Source organism: Manis javanica, chromosome 16, assembly GCF_040802235.1.
Source record: "Manis javanica isolate MJ-LG chromosome 16, MJ_LKY, whole genome shotgun sequence".
Lineage (NCBI taxonomy): Eukaryota > Metazoa > Chordata > Mammalia > Pholidota > Manidae > Manis > Manis javanica.
The window spans coordinates 11,314,065-11,330,011 of NC_133171.1; the positions used below are offsets into that span (position 1 = coordinate 11,314,065).

Consider the following 15,947-nt stretch of genomic DNA (forward strand, 5'->3'; position numbering starts at 1 on the left):
GGATATGCTTGTGAGGAAAAGAGAGGACTTGGCTGTGACTCTGGGGTTTTTTAGGTAGCTGAGATGTATAAGCAGGACTGGGGGACAAAACTAGGGCCATCATTTGGCTCTGTTAAGTGTGAAGTACTTTGTTAAAGAAAGAGGGGGCAGGTCAGGTGTGTCAAATACCACTTAGGAAATAAAAAGAGAACCCAGAAGGTGGTTCTGGATTTGGCCAGATGAAGATAGTGGTGCTTTTGGTAAGCGCCAGGTTAGCTGGGTCATGGGGAGAGCATGTTAAAGAGGGAATGTAGGGAAGTGTTGTTGGGAGGAGGAATGGAGAAATGGGGTAGGTAGCTGGATGGGGTGCACAATAAAGGGAGAGCTGTTTATGATGAGCAAGAATGAGGCTGATTTGTATACTGCTGGGAACAGTTGTTCCCTGGGATGGGACTATTTGAAGTGGCTAGGGTCCCAGGTAGACAGGAGGAGTAGGGACTGAGAGCAGAAATTATGCTGGAAAGCTGAAGGGGAAGAACTGAAGTTTCTCCTAATTTGAATGTTGTTCTTATAAAGAGCTTGTCTGCTTACAAAGTTGAATATGTTTTAAACCTTTTCAAAGATATGTAACTTTTTAAGTCTATAATCTATTAATTTTTGGAAAACAGACAATTCATAATTAAAGAATTTGATTTTGTCTTTCTGGCTGTGAATATTAAACACTGTCTTTGATAGTAACATATATAAGTGACTTATAAGTATTAACATTATGATTATAATTCTAAGGAATAATTTAAAAAATTTAATGACTATTCAAATATTATACTAGAGATTTACCACCAAGTAAAAACCCTGTCACTATATTTTTAGCAGATTAAGAAAAGTACTCTTTTTTGGAAGTAGAGGCAGGCAATAAAAATAGAGCAATTTTTGGATTTGAAAATTCACGTGAAGTTTTATTGCACAGACTTTCAAATGCCCTGTGGCCCTCAAGCTTCAAAACAGCCACCACCAGAGGGAGTTCCTGGACAGTGAGCACAATTTAAACACATTTTGCATCCTACCAGTTATTGCTCACTCAGTGCTACCTAGGCAGCAGATTGAAGAGCAATGGTCACAAAGCTAAACTTGGAGAATTGAAGTAAAAGCATGTCTGTTAAACAAAAGGTTCAATATTTTCGAACTTTTGCAGACACATACATACATTCTAATGTCTCTGGAGATTAAAAAATGAAATCGAAATACAAATGAAAGAATGAGATGTTCTGAAATAAACCACTCTGTTGTATTCCATACTTAACCAGACTTAATGGTGAATAAAAATATAGGCTTTGATTGCTATTTCTTTGTGGAATGAAAGCCAAGGAGATCCCCTTCCCTTTCTTACCAGTCTGTTCCCTGATTTTAAACATTCAGTAAGTTCCTAGCCAAGGAATGAGGATTGTTCCCTTTTGATACTTTTCTGTGGTTCCTTATGACTGTTTGTAGACTATACTGTGGTTCTGTTTACATTTTCCTGCAGTTTCCAGACCTCTGTGGTTTCCTCTATAGCTGTGGGTATTTCTCATGTTAGACTACAGGTCAGCACAGAATCACAGAACTATCCTGACAATTTGAATTTTAGCCACTGTCCTGCAAGGTTTTCAGAGCCACAGCTGACTCCACACTTTAAATCCAGATCCTTAAATTATTACCATCTGATGCCTGAAATAATCATGGTTTCTCCAGGGGTTCTCTGTCAGTATTTCTCCATGTTACTGAAAGTTTAGTGCCCGACCCTAAATGGAGCTCTCATGAACACTCTCAGGAGATGGGACCTACGCAGACAAGGATTCAGCCTTTCCTATGTTCCGCACCTGTTCCCATCTCCAAGGATGTTGCCTTGGCAGCAAGAAGGTACCCTTCCCTGGGGACTTTTTTCCAGCAGTGGATCTTCAACTTCAGGAAGCACCAGAATCTGCTGAAGGGCTTGATAAAATGCAGATGGCTGTGCCCTTTTCCCCAGAGTTTCTGATACAGTAGGTCTGAGGGGGCATTAAAGAAAAAATTATTCATGATACTTGTTAAAGATGGTGAGGAAGGCTTAATCAAAGAGGGCTTTTCAACAGAATTTTGCAGTAGCAGAGAGGGATGGGCCCAACTCTGAATGCAACAAGCAGAAGTAGGGACTTAAAGCTAAGGAGCAGTGTGGGGGTCAGTAGTGGAAATTACTAGAAGGATACATCGGGGCAGAGATGATTCTGGCTCTACTGACCTAACGGGATTCTTGCTGAAGGCAGGTCAGGGTGATCAGACACTCCCAGAGCATGCTGGGGGATGAGGAACCCTATAAGAAATCCAGGGTGACCAGATATTGAGGGTGGGGAGTCTGGCTAAACTAATTTGCAGATTCCTGCTAAAACTGGGGGCAGCAGAGAAGAAAAAGAAAGCCCAAAAGTCAGGGCCTTGCTGAGAAGAGAGTTCAGAGGAGCTTGACTGGAGTCAAGGAAAATATCTTTGTCCAGGGTGGACGGTGGCGGGTGGAGAATCTGTATTCCTAACACGTTTCCAGGTGATGCTGATACCCTGGTCTGGACCCACAGGTTTAGAACAGTATGAGTTCTAGCAGCAGAAGAAAACACCACGTTGCTGCACAGTCAGTTCAGACAGAAGCAGCTGGTGGTCTGCTTGTGGGAAGAGAGCCTTGTTAAAGGCCATGTTGAGCTTCCAGCTGAGTAAGTCATGTGATGCCACAAAGCAATGGGGCCCAGAGCATGGAGAGAGGATGGCACAGAGAGAGCAGAGTTGAAGAGAGTATACAGTTGTTTCTCACTGATCGTTTCTGTTATTAATACTGTGACAGTGTTTCAAGTATGAATTATTAACTACGCCATTTAACGAAGGAAGTATTTGCCTTGATGACATGATCAGGGGAACTGCAAATTTCCCCAGTCATTTTTGTGAGGTGTGAGTTTGGTCTTGGCTTTGAAATAGCAGGGACCCATGGGAGACCTGACTGCTGGCTCCTATCATCATGCCTCTCTCTCTTGGCAGTATCCTGGGCTCTTTGTGTCTGAGTGGAGTCTGTCTGGCTCACTCCCGGACTCAGCTTGGGGCTGAGTCAGATTCACAGACAGCCTAGACTTTTCAACCTGCTTGCTTGCCTGCTTCTTTAAAGACAACTACATGCATATATTCTAAATTCGTGCTTCTGAAAGCAGGTATGGGTGCTCCCTGCCATGTGCTAGGGGATAGAATAAAGAACAGGATCAGTATGGCACTTCCTGGACTGAAATTCTACTGGGGACTCTGCTGAAACTAGGACCTGTCTGTGCCCTGTGCCACACTGCCACCCGACTTCCACTCCGCGGTGGTGGACAGCAGCTGTGCGTGCTCCCTCTTCCCCACTCTGGCCCACTGCATTTCTCAGCAACTCTACCACTGGCCTCTCCACAGAGGACATTCTTCCTCAGCCAGCAGTTAGACATCTTGGAAATACTGAAAGAGTTAATGCCTCTGGGAGCAACTCTTGCCAATGGAGGCAAGAGTCAGTGCATACATTCCCCAGCTTCAGCTCCTTCAAAAAGACATCTGAGGTGCACTCTGGGTGGTTTCTCAAAGGATCACAGTGAAATACAACTCCATCCACTCACAGTTGCAATGAGCTCAACTGCACGCTCTTTATGGCTTTTTCCCCTTTCCTATCTCAGCTCTTACTTGCACCCAAGTCTTTTCTTGGAGAAATCCAAAAGTAGGACACAGAATATGTGATAGCACTCAAATGCAAAATAGTTAGAGTGCAAAATTCACACACAATTTTAAGATACCTAAGACCACTTAGAGAATTGATGGTGGAGCTGTAATAAGTCACTAGGCATTCACTTTTCCTTCCATGGAAAAAATAGAGAACAATTGCTCTAAATTCTACAGGAGATCTTTTTATCTGGTGTCTCTTTTGTGCCCCATTCACACCTCAAACCTCTGCACTTTGGCTTCAGACCCCACCTTCCCACTGAAACTCTTAGTCAGTAACTTCTGATCAGCTAAACCTGCTGAAAAGTTTTGAGTTCTTATTTTCCTAGACCTCTGTTTGAAAAGTCTTTGACAGGAATGCCTGCCATGTCTGTCTTGAAACTCACTTTTTCTGTTGGAGACAAATTTAATCGTCTCTACCTCTTTGAACATTCTTCCTTTCCTTGCTTAAATCCATGTATATATGGCTTTTATGTTCACTCTGTCTTATAAATGCTGCTTTTTTCTTTATGTTCCACTTATTTGGGCTATTTATTTTCAGTAGCCTGGTTTTAAATAAAAATTAATAAGCAAACCATTTAGAAATAAATTTCCTTAATTCATATTGTTTCCATTTGTATCCAAATGGAAATAAAATTGGAACACCTAGAAAATTCAGACTTGACCCTGGACATGCTGTAATGCTTCCTGTAGCATTTCCACTGCAGAGTAAATGCTTAATGTGAAATTTCATAGAAGATGATTATGTGATATAATCCTGTGTAAGAGATCATAGTCAAGTGTATTTAATTATGACAATAATGATATAAAACACATTTGACATTCAAGAAATAAGATTTAGATATCTTAATAAAATTGTAATATAGTCCTTCTGAAATATATCTGATAATAGAAGTGAATGAATCTTCAGTAATGTCATTTTTATTTAAGGAGATTGAAAAATATATTTAGCATAATACTGCCAGGTGGACTGTCATTGTTGGGCCAGAAATGGCTAGAGTTAAGTAGACATTAAAATACAGGTGTTTTAAAGCTAAGAGGGAACATTCTCCACCTGGAGCTGAGAAAAAGCACTCACCACAGAGACATGATTATTGTATCTTTTTCCCGCAAAAACTGTAGATGGAAAGGTCGTTACTTTATTGGAGTACTTATTTTATTAGTGTCTGTTTTAATAGTCATTTAAAATTTTTGTTCAAAGTAACTAGAAGTGTCCCTTCTTCTCCAGAGATAATTTATCTGTCATAGGTTGGTAATGAGTCACTTCACATGTTTGTTTCCCTGTATTATCTGGCCAGGCCCTCTCCTCTCCTCTTTATTCTGTCCTCCCTCCTCTCCTTGACTCTCAGAGGGCTGAAATATTTGCATCAGTTAACTTTTTGTACTCTTTCCTCTTGATAAACATTGTGTTTTTCTCTTTAGCTTATGACTGAGTTCCATAGCTAAGTGCTTTATGGTAGTGTAGGGAAGAGAAATGTCACATAAAAATGGAATGAGTTGTGAAAACAGGCAGTTCCCATCTCTCCCAAGATAGGCAGATCTTTAAATGGCCTCCCTGAAAGTAGAGTGCCAAGGGCATATTATGATTTTATAGCACAAGATTCAGGGTATTGAATGAAATACAGTTATAATATGATTGGAAATGAAATGCATCTCTGAAAGTCTTTAAATGTCCAAAGGCATGAAGATATATTTTACTATTTCATGATTATTCATTTTACTATTTCTCTTTCCAGTTATTCACCATGGCTTGTATGTGAAACTTGTGGTAGAATGAAACTAAGTGTTATTCCTGCTTTCAAAAAGTTCAGTTAACACATTCAAAACTATTGTCATTTTTCTCATGGAAGATGGCAATTGTTGGAGTGAGCATATATAAACTTTCTTTCCCAGAGTGGACCAGGTGGAAAATGCTTATTTTGTTTTTTTTTTCTTATAAGAATAAAAGCCTTTCAACAGAACATGTTGATTATGCCATCTGGCACATAATTTCTATGCTTAAATTAAGCTGAGAAATCAATTCAGTGTTGAAAGATATTATCCGTTTAACATTTTTTCACCTCCAAGCAATTCGAGCAAGTAGGGCAAAAAATATGTTGTTTTCATTTCTAAGTATGTGAAATATATAGGTTTTGAATATTTTCTCCCGCATAGAGAGAATTATAATTTATAAGTGGATAGCTAACCTACTGGGATTTTTCATCCTGCAGTTATGCCAAAACTGTACTGTATTACCTGCACCTACCCAGAAAGATCACGTGATTTTCAGCTGGACATTAGCATCAGTTAATGGTGGTGTAATTCACTGCACATGAAGACTTATCCTAAGGAGTCATTTACATTTTGTTTAGGCTTTTCATTGTTAGTTTATGAATTCCAGTTGTTGCCAACAGTAAAGGCACAAATAAACAACTATAATATACAACTAGGCTGCACCTAGGGCTACCTAGCAAAGTTAAGTAACTAACAGGTGGTGGGAAATCCCAAATAAAGAGTGAAAAATGGCTACTTTTTAACTGGGGAAAGGATGGCTCCTTTAGCAGGAGCCCTTTGTCAGTTTCTTCCTTCCCTTCCCCTTCCTGCAAGTGAACTGTTAAGTCAATGCTCAGCACTTAAGAACTTCCCAGTGAATAGTCTTTGACCAGCTACTAAGAGTGGAGTTGAGCAATGAACAAGCAGGACCTGAAAGCTCTAACATTTGCAACAAATTGCAAGAGGAGCTTCAACTGAAGATAAAGATTCATGTGGTAAAAAAAATGGGGAAAAGATAACAATTACTTAGAATTTTTACCTCTAAAAACCAAAATCAGTCAAAGGGAGAAATAAAGTTTAAAACCCGTTTATTGCTTACAAACTGCAGTCCAGGGCCATCTCTCTCCTCTGCTCTGGAAGAAGCCAACAAGCAAGCCAGCCCCTCCCCTTAACCTTTCAGATTCAGACACGCCCTCGGTTGCCCAGGTAATTACCCATTGACATGGAGATGAACTTCTTTCCACCCCTGAGGATATGCAAATGTGCTAAAGCCAGGTGAGATATTCTGGAACCGTTACAATTTTACTGGCTATCATCTTTAACAGAATGATTAAATTTATGTTTTGCTGTTTAAGGAGAATTAATGAAGAAAGAAAGAATGGGAACTTCACGTTCAGTGGGTGGAGGACTCATCATACAGGTTTAACTGTCTGGAGTCATTATCTATCCCAAGTCTTTCAGGCCTACCTACCTGTCAAGGTCTTGGCACACCTGTCAGCTGCATGATGCACTCAGGAAAAAAGAAAACTTAGGTGCTTTCATAACAAAGGAAATTTATGAAGTAACTGTAAGCACTGCAAATGGAGTTTTTAAAAAAGTCGATTCTAGCTCTAGTCAGCAATAGATTCACAATATATTTGTAAAATGTTAGGCTGGAGAAAGGAAAAACAAGGACATGCAAACAGAACAGAGAGATGCCGCAGGGGGAGAACAGACCAGACCCCAAAGTCCGTGCCGTATATGGAAAGGGGACAGCTCTCCCTGAATTCCATCCTGATGTGCCAACTAAGACATGGATGTCAGCCTCCTCCCTCTTGGAAGGAAAAAAAGTTTCTAGTTGTCTATTATGTCACCTTTAGCCAATCATACCTCTCCACACTCCCTAAGATAGCTTGCCCACTCCTCCCCCTCCTAATCCCTTATAAGCCCCCCACCTCCCCAACCAGGTGTGACTTCTCTGGCCTGTGACAAGAAGGCCACAGAACCTCACCCGGGGTATTTAAATAAATTACCTGGCCCTTTGTTGCCTCTCTTTGCCTGCTAATTTCGGCTAGAATTTATCTTACATAAAATAGTGCAATTTTTGCTACAAGGACTTTTCATGATAATAACAATAAAATAATGATATACTTTCCATGGCACTTAACAGTTTTCAAAGCACACTCATGTGAATTATATATGCTCTGCTCCTCATTAACCTGTTATAGGCTAATACAGTAGAAAGACAGCAGACACCCACGGTTTGGGAGCTCAGGAAGTTGAAGTCCTGTGTCCACTGTGGAAAAATGGCATATCATACTTGGCACGTATGCTTAGGAGATGCTCTCTCACTGTGGTGCTATTATAAAATCATGACTGATTTTTTTGCATTTATAAAAACAAGGGCAGTGTATCCTGTAGTCTGGTAGTTGAGAGTTCTCTCAGGAGCAGCTCGGTGCCATCACTTGAGACTGAGACATAAGAACCAGACAGCAGTTGGACAAAAGCCCCTCTCAAGCCTCACACTGCTGCTCTCCAGGCAAGCTTCTTCTGACTCTAGAACAGTCCTGCTGAACAGAACTCTGTATGTCATGGGAACTAGACACCTTACCGTGGCCCTCAACAAATGAGAGACAAACACAGAAGAGAGAGTGGGAAGGAGGGAGAGAGAATGGCCAGGATGGAATTAGAAAAGATGAAAGGAACTTTGGCAAGAACAAGCACAACTTATGCTCCTGTGAGAACCCACCAGCTGACGAAGCACTTTGGAATAATTAGTGTGTAAGTGCACCTAGGAAAGAACTTCTTTGATTCCTTAGCTTTCAGATCCCTTAGCAGTGAATCCACAGGTCCCATTTGTGGGAAGAAGGAAGCTAATGTAGTGATTAATAAGAGCAAAGTTCCAGAAGAACCCACCTAATTACTTGAGAGATGCAAAGCGACCCACCTCGGCTGCGCACGCCTAGCCCTGCCTCTCAAGTGTTCAGTGTCTTTGGAGCCTCTGTGGGTTTCTCCAACTTTTCCGTTTGTTTAAGAAAGTAATTTAAAAAGTGAACTAGAAGACTAGTAAGTTCAAACTCAATCTGTTTCATCTCTTCACCATGGTTTACAGTCCTAACAATATGTTTTGGCTTTCCTGACTCTTTTGTTAACTGCCTGACAGTACAAGATACAAAAAATGATAGAAAATGAATTGTCCACATCTTCAAGGCTGGGGAAAGGCATGAGAAGAAATTTTAAGACAATTCTGTCTCTTGGACAATTTGAACTTCCTACCTTTGAATATGAAATGTACATTTTATATACACTTTCCATGGTAATTCACAGGTGTTAAATTAGGAACTGGAGTATAGTACAGACAAGGGGATAATCTATTACAACAGGTCAGAGTTCAAACAAAGTTTATTTCCTTTTTTTATATTATCATCTGCGTGTCTGCAAAATTCCATGCAAATCATTCTTAATTGAAATGTTTTGGCTCTTTCATAAAATAATCTGACCATGGTACTTCTACATTTTAGCTGTAAAGTTCTCCATAAATAGGGAACTTATTTCATTTATTAATATGTGGAATGATTCACAGGTGTTAAATTCACAGGTGTGCAAGAGTCCACAAGAGGAAATGCTTATTCCAGATAGAGAAATCCAGCTTTTTACCAGTTCCCAAGAGCTTTGCTGGTACCTGTGTGGAATTCAGATGTGGGGGCATGTATAGGAAGACAGTATTCCCTAATGTTTTCCTGCCACAAGTCTAGGTTAACTTTGGCCCAGCTCTGCAGATCTACAAATTGCCAAACTAAGTGAACACTTCACAAGAACTCTAAGGCTGAGTCCAAAGATTTTGTTGGTAAACATAGTAATCTGATCCTATGCTTCAGTGAGCCTGGGCTTGGCTCTGTCTCCAAATTTACTCCTTCACATTCATTTGGGCAAATGGGTGAGGAGAGGCTGCTGAGTGACAAGCATACCCTTTTAAACCATCATAGTTTCAGTGGGTAAAAGAAAAGGAAGGATGAAGCTGGGTGGTTGTTCTCAGATGGCGGTTGGTTAGGCCAGTCACCTAAGTATCAAGTCAGGAACCACAGCAAAGTCCCACGGTTGGTGTTACTTAGTGAGAGGTGGAAACTTAAAGGACTTCCCAGGGTTTGTTGGGAGCCTTGGGGGTGGTGGCACAGAGATTTCTTGGAAGGCCTCTTCTGAGAAGTTTTTATAAGCATATGTGTATTTGTCTTTGTTTTCACAGGAGAATCACATCCTTTGGACCATCTGTCCATCTTACACAGGTAGAACATGTCATAGGCTCTGTCTCCCAACAGTAAGTTTTCCTTTATTGGGGCTTTTGCTATAGTATGGACTTGTGACTAAGGGACATCAGTTTTATGTTATTTGGATTTAATATACTCAAACTCATTTCTTTTCCACATTCCAGGAGGATTTTTTTCCCTGAAGGAAAAGGAGGGACAGGAAAGCAAGTTCTAGTGTTTTTATTCAAACATAATCCCTAATATCCTTTTTGGGGGAACTCCCCCAAAGCACAGTTGTTTTTAAAAGGAAAATATCAGTTAAGACATACCATGTCACTAAAGGACCTTTAAAAAGCCATTTGGCCTGCTAGTAGGACCACACTCAAAGCAGAGATCACAATCTATCCCTTTCTTTAAAATCTCTGAAGTGTTTTTGAATCAGTTAACAATAATAAACGAGATAAGGGAATCCAGGTGGCATGGCCACGTGGGCACCAGCAGCAGTTCCTCTGTGTGGTAGGTGTCAGCCAATTTGCCGAACAAAGCTGACCAAGTTTTATAAGTATTTTAAGAAGCAAAATTATGTACCTTTCAGGACATGTGCTTCTATTTATTCTTTGCAGCATGCTGGGGCACCTGTGTTAGTTTAATGCCACTGCATGCAGATTCTTTGACAAGTAGAATTTGGGTATGTTCCAGCTGTTATTTCACCTGGGGAGCACCAGAGCAAAAACCTCCTGGAACTTTCAATCTGAAAAATTAAAATTATTTGGAAAATACCACCACATCGCAACACATTAATTCTTGTTGATTAAATGTCCAATTAAAAAAACCGGTCCTTTGCAATAGTAGTAACTAAAAATGAACAAACATAAGGTTAACATAGGGCTGGTAGTGGTTACTGTGAGAAGACAAAATAAGAACTGTATGTTTCTGTGAATTATATGGTTTACAGATAACGGTCATTATTTATCATCCACCACGTACTGTGCTAAGTCCCACACATACATTATGCCACTGAGTGCTTCTAACAACCCTATGAGGAAGCTGTTGGCATCCTCTTCATCTAGACAAAGAAATATAAACTTTAAAAGGTAAGGTAACTTTGCAAAACATCTGCCAGGCAATAAAGCAGGTGATAGACTCAAACCTGAGCAGTCTGATTTGAGAACCTAAAATTGAACCACTGTTTGTTCCAGTGTCTCACAAAGGCTGGGAACCAGAACTCCCCTTGGGAAATACTTTCAGATAGCAAATTAAGGCACTTTAAACTTTTCTTAATATTTGTGTATGTATGTTTGATGTGTATCACAGAAGATAGAACTAACTAGCCAATCCATCTACTTCCTCCACCTCTACCATTGCTACTGCGCTGCTTCCCCTATCCTTCTAAGTGGTCTCCAGAATTGCTACCTGTCTTGCCAGTGGGTTTCAGTCCTAGGCAAGTTCATTCAATTCAGTGAGACCAAGAAATGAGAGTAGAATGTTCTTAGAGTGAAAGGGTTTACAGCCAGCTTTATTTTCATGGTGGCAGGTCAAGTGCTAGAATCCTGTCCATCTCAGAGCAAGTCTGCCTGCAGCAAGCTGGCCTCTGCCTCTGGGCTCCTCTGCCTTTGTAGCCATCTCAGTCTCTGTCCTCAATGCTGCCACCACTCCAGCCTCTGCTCTCCTGCAGCCTTGCAGCCCTGCAGCCATGAAGCAGTCCAGAGCACTAGGTGCAGCTCTTTAGATAGAGTCAGTAATAAGGTATAGCTCACACAAATGCAGTGAGAAAGCTGACCAGGGTCAGGTGAGAATCCTGGCCATAGGTACTTTCATTTTCTCTACACTATCGTAAGGCTAGTTCTTCACATGGAAGCCTGTGTGATGATTATGGACACTTCATCTCACTCCCCTGCTGGAAACTACAATGCTTTGTCATTGCTCTCAGAAGGTCTCCTGTCTTGCCAATGGGTTTCAGCCCCAGAAAAATTCACTATGGATTCATGAAACCAAAAATATGACAGTGGAATGTTCTTCAGGTGAAAGGGTTATACCCAACTTTATTCCCACAGTGACAGGGCAATCACTAGAATCCTGTCCACTCAGAGCGAGTCTGCATATAGCAAGCTGGTCTCTGCCTCTGGGCCTCTCTGCCCACCCAGCTGTCTCAGTCTCTGTCCTTGGCACTGCCACCATGCCAGCCTCTGCTCTCCTGCAGCCATGCAGTCAAGATCACTGAGCAGAGCTCTTTCTAGAGAGTCAATAACAACATATTGCCCACATGTGTGCAGTGAGCAAGCCAACCAGGGCCAGGTGAGAATCCTGGCCATGAGAACCTTCACTTTCTCCACAGTTCCAGATTCCTTACCAGGACCTAAGTGATCCTACCTCATCTGGTCCCTGCCTGACTCTGAAGCCTCATTTCTGGGCCTCCCCTTCTTCTTCTTCCCTTTGTTCCAACCACACCAGCCTTCTCAGTCTTCCTGGGTATGGCAGGTGGGCTCACTCTCATATGGGAGCATGCACCCTTCTGTTCCACTGCCAAGGCCTTCCTAGGCTTGCATTCAAGTCTCTCCAGTCAGGTATCACTCCTTCAGAGGGCCACTCTTCTAAATTCATCTCCTTTTTCTCTCCTTACCTTCCTCTGGTTTCCTTTATACCACTTAGCTAATGCTGCTGTCTTGACAATGGGTTTCAGCCCCAGACAAGTTCACTGTGGATTCAATGTGACCAAAGAAATGACAGTAGAATGTTCTTGGAGTGAAAGGGTTATACCCAACTTTATTTCCACAGTGGCAGGTCAATCACTAAAATTCCATCCACTCAGAGCGAGTCTGCACACAGCAAGCTGGTATCTGCCTCTGGGCCTCTGTCCTCTGCTCTGCTCTCCTGCAGCCTTGCAGCTGTACCTCCATGTTGCCCAAAACACTGGGCAGAGCTCTTTATATAGAGTCAATAGCCATGTATTGCCCACATGTGTGTAGTGAGTTAGCCAACCAGGGCCAGGTGAGAATCCTGGCCACAGGAACTTCATTTTATCCACAGTGCATTTGTAGAATGCCCTGCTATTTATTTGTTTATTGATTATCTTCTCATTAGAACATAGGCTCCATATGGGAGAGGGTCTTACCTTATATTAGTCACAACTGTATTTCCAGCACTCAAATATGTGTCACAAACTACATGCTTAAGAAGTATTTGTTAAATGAGTCTGTGAATCAAACGGATGATTTCATAGCTACTATTGCTTGGAATGAAGATTGTGGGAAAAATTGAAGTTCCTATGGCCAGAATCCTCACCTGAACCTAAACTGCTTGATGATGTCACCGGCCTGCTGCCAGGCTGCTGCTCCCACACCCACAGGCAATAAGCTATTATTGACTGAGTCACTATATAAGGAGCTCTGCCTAGTGTTCTGGGTGGAGGCAGAGACGGAGGAGGATTACAGACAGACCTGCAGACTCTTGGATGCAGATGTAATTCTAGTGCTTGACCTATTGCTGGGAAAACAAGTTGGGTAATAAACACCTTCACCCCAAGAAGGTTCCATTGTCATTCCTTGGTCTCACTGAATCTGTAGCGAACTTACCTGGGGCTGAAACCCACTGGCAAGACAGCCAGCCATGAAAATTGAGTTATGGGCCAAAGCCAGAGTGCAAAGAGAGAATTTTCAGTGGGACATGTTCCACCTAACTCTCTTTCTTCAAAAGTAGCCCATAGAGGAAAGACATACAAATTACAATTTGCTCTTCATGATGAGATTGCATTAGGATTTTATAATTGAGAATGTAAAGGAAGGAAGGTTAATGCTAAAAATTAAATTGTGTGACTCTTTTGGGAATTTTGAGCTGATTTATGAATATGGAGCTTGTTCTAAATCAGTAGTAGTTGTAAGAGGTTGAAATCTCCTGTCTTAGTGAGTGTTTCAAACCCAGTGAGGTTTGTTGCATACTCTTTGCTCATTTGCTGTTCACTTTCATCATTGCCACAGCATGCTTTAGCCTCTCTCAATCATGATTCTAATCACCTTTCATCACTTCTGTAGTGAATATGTACCACTAAAAATACCAATAATTAAATCTTTCACCAGAAGAAATTAACAGAACTTGGAGGTTTAAGAATTTTAAATGGGGAGAAAAAACAGGGTATGGAAAGTAACCTAAGAATGGCATCTGCTAACTGAGTGCTTGACTCATTCCCAGCATTGGGTTTCTTCTTTGGGGAGTTGGGGTTGAAACATTGTTTGGAGGGTTTTTGGCAAGACCTGTTGGAAAAAGGTTGTTTTTATAAAATTTGTTTGATTCAAAAGTGGGCAAAGGGATAAAAGTCTCCGAATGAGTGTACACCACTCTATAATTCTTATTTAGCAGTGAGGCACAGAAGTCAGAGGGCTGCTGAAGAAAGTGCTCCTAAATGACTGCACTGGCAGATGCTAATAGCAACAGTAACTAAAAGATGACCCACTCTCAAAGCCTCTTAGAAGTAATTTCTCCTTTCATCATTATTTTAAATATGTGAACATAGGTGGACCTTTCATTCATTTAAGAATATATAATGTGTATCTACTATATGCTGGATACTCTTCTAGGTGCTGGAGATACAGTAGGAACAACATGAAAAAAAAGCCCCTCTACCTACAGGGCTTACATTCTAATGGAAGAGATAAAAAATAAAAAACATAAAAAAATAGCATGTTAGATGTGTCAGATACTATGGAGAAAAAAGAAGGAGTGAGGATGTTAAGTCATAGGCTGTAAGAAGAGACAAAGGAGGTCACTATACAATGACAAAATGTCAACCCAACAAGAGACTATAACATTTGTAAATATCTATGCAGCCAATATAGGAGCACCTAAATATGTAAAGCAAGTATTAATAGACCTGATGGGAGGAATAGGTAACAATATTATAACAGCAGGGGGTTCAATATCCCACTTTCAGCAATTGATAGATAATTCAGACAGAAAATCAATAAAGAACATCGGACTTAAATTACATATGAGGTCAGATGGACTTGACAGATATTTACAAAATATTCCATCCAACAGGAGCAAGATATGAATACATTCTTAAGCACACCCAGAACATTCTCCAGGATAGATCATATGTTAGGCCACAAAATAAGTCTTAGTAGATTTCAGAAGGTTAAAATCATATCAAACATCTTTTCTGACCACAACTAGAAATTGATCACAAAAAGAAACCTGGAAAATTCAAATATGTGGAGTGGAGATTTAACAACATGCTACTGAATAATCCATGGGTCAAAGAAGAATTCAAAAGGGAAACTTAAAAAATATCTTGAGACAAGTGAAATTGAAACACAATATACAGAAACTTATGCAATGCAGCAAAACCAGCTAGTTAAGGAGAAAGCTCATAACCATAAATATCTACATTAAGAAAAAAGGGCTCAAATAAGCAACTTAATTTTATACCTCAGGGAACTAGAAAAAGAAGAACCAAGTAAGCCCAAAGTTAATAGAAGAAGAAAATAGCAAAGATCAGAGCAGAAATAAATAGAGACTTCAAAGGCAATAGAAAAAAACCAATGAAACTAAATGCTGATATTTTGAAAGATAAACAAAATACACAAATTTTTAGTTGGAACTAAGAAAAAAAGGATTAAAACAAATTTAATTATAAATGAAAGGGTAGTCATTACAACTGATACCACACAAATACAAAGGATTTTAAGAGACTACTATGAATAATTAATTATATACCAAAATGTTAGACAACCTAGGAGAAATGGATAGATTTTTATAAGCATACAATCAACCCAGACTGAATTATGAGGAAATAGAAAATATGAACAAACCAATTGCTAGGAAGGAGAATTAATCAGTAATAAAACCTTTCAATAAACAAGGTCCAGTACCAGATGGCTTCATTGGTGAATTCTACCTAACATTTAAATAATTAATACAAATCCTTCTCAAACTCTTCCAAAAAATTAGAAGAGAAGGGAATACTTTCCAAACTCATTTTATTAAGGCAGTGTTATCCTGATGTCAAAACCAGGCAAGGATACTACAAGAAAACAAAATTACTGGCCAATATCTTGATGAATATCAGGTAAAAATCCTCAAAATATTAGCAAACTGAATTCAACAATACATTGAAAGGATCATACAGCTTGACCAAGTGGGATTTATTCAAGGGATGGTTCAACATCCACAAATTGATTAACATACAACATCAACAAAATGAAGGATAACAATCATGTAATCATTTCAATACATGCAGAAATGCATTAGGTAAAAATCAACATTGAT

The 15,947-nt window shown here is 40.2% G+C and overlaps 1 long non-coding RNA gene across 1 annotated transcript in view; it reads left to right on the forward strand.

The window, feature by feature from the left end:
- Positions 1-15,947, forward strand: part of LOC108387534 (uncharacterized) — a 148,126-nt gene that overhangs the window by 21,574 nt on the left and 110,605 nt on the right. Inside the window, exon 3 of the long non-coding RNA XR_012126174.1 lies at positions 9,686-9,757. This is a non-coding gene — a long non-coding RNA (uncharacterized lncRNA). The remainder of the gene's footprint in view (positions 1-9,685; positions 9,758-15,947) is intronic.